A 1,311-nucleotide genomic window follows, 5' to 3' on the forward strand; every position below is an offset into this window, starting at 1 on the left:
TAACACGATCTCTGTCTGTTACAACGCCTTCGGGTAGTTTTCTTGACATGATTTCCAAAAATTCCTTCAGCGCCTACTTGAAAGTTTCGGGCCTTTCATCTGAGAGTAAGGCACATCCAAAGATAGTTGTTTGACCATGGTGGTTGGTCCCTAAAAATATGACTAAGGGCTTGTTGTAGACATTTTTTTGTAAGTGGTGTCAAAAGTGAGTACATCATCAAAACATTCGTAATCAACAACGCTTGTTCCATCAGCCCACACCAAATTATCCAACTTACCATCTTTTAAGGTGAACTTTCCTAGAAATAACGGGTCACTGTCTGCCTTGGACAACAGATAGGCCAATGCAGCAAATGCATCACCGTCTTTTACTTTGCCGATTCCTAGTCTTATTAATGTGGTTATGTAGGTCTTTACTGGTAAAATCCACTTTATCGTATCCACCCTTTTGGGAAACCATGTAACACATTATGTGACAGGTTTTATCACCACATGCTTGCAAGCTATCTGCTTATGTTTTATCGGCATCATTAAGCCCACGATTCGCAGCAATATGATGTCTGTACTTAGGTTGACACAGTGGATGATTGTGTTCACTCTCAAAGACACTGAATTTCCACTTACCCGTCCTATAGTGACGAATAAAACGAATCCTAGCCTTGCAATTGACACGAGTAATTGCCTTATGCTCCCTTTGCCGATTGTCCCTTTTAAGGTACTTCTAATGTCTTTCTCCTGCTTTATTGCAAACCAATTGTCTTGTATTAATGTTACCATTAGCATCCACCGCCTTCAAGTCTTTTTGGGACACAAATCCATAGCACTTGACATATTTTGCATAAAATTCACAAACTTGAGATTCCGTATCAAACACCAATCCCCATATGTCTTCAATGGTCAAATCAGTTATCAACTTTTCAAAACCATCAACATTAATTGTATCTGCCTCTGCTCTATCTATAGTTACATCCACCATATCATCACTTTCATCGAAACTGCACTCATACCCAACACTTAAATCCTCATATTGATCACCATCCTTATACGACTCTTTGCCATCATTCTCCATTACTGAACTTAAAATTTTAACATGTTAGCTACTAAATAAATGCTATGAGAATGGAATAAGCAAAATGAACTCAATTTTTTATGACTAAAATTATTGGTCAATCAAATTCTATGTAACCTAAGAGCTATTAGTGCATAAGAATGTTATTTATATGACAACCAACAGTTACAGAAAAAATTTTCTAACTTATTAACTTTCTATCGTTTTCTTTTGAAAATAAGAATACAACAGATTCAAATAAA

This window comes from Arachis ipaensis, chromosome B4, assembly GCF_059453495.1.
Source record: "Arachis ipaensis isolate K30076 ecotype BB chromosome B4, ASM5945349v1, whole genome shotgun sequence".
Lineage (NCBI taxonomy): Eukaryota > Viridiplantae > Streptophyta > Magnoliopsida > Fabales > Fabaceae > Arachis > Arachis ipaensis.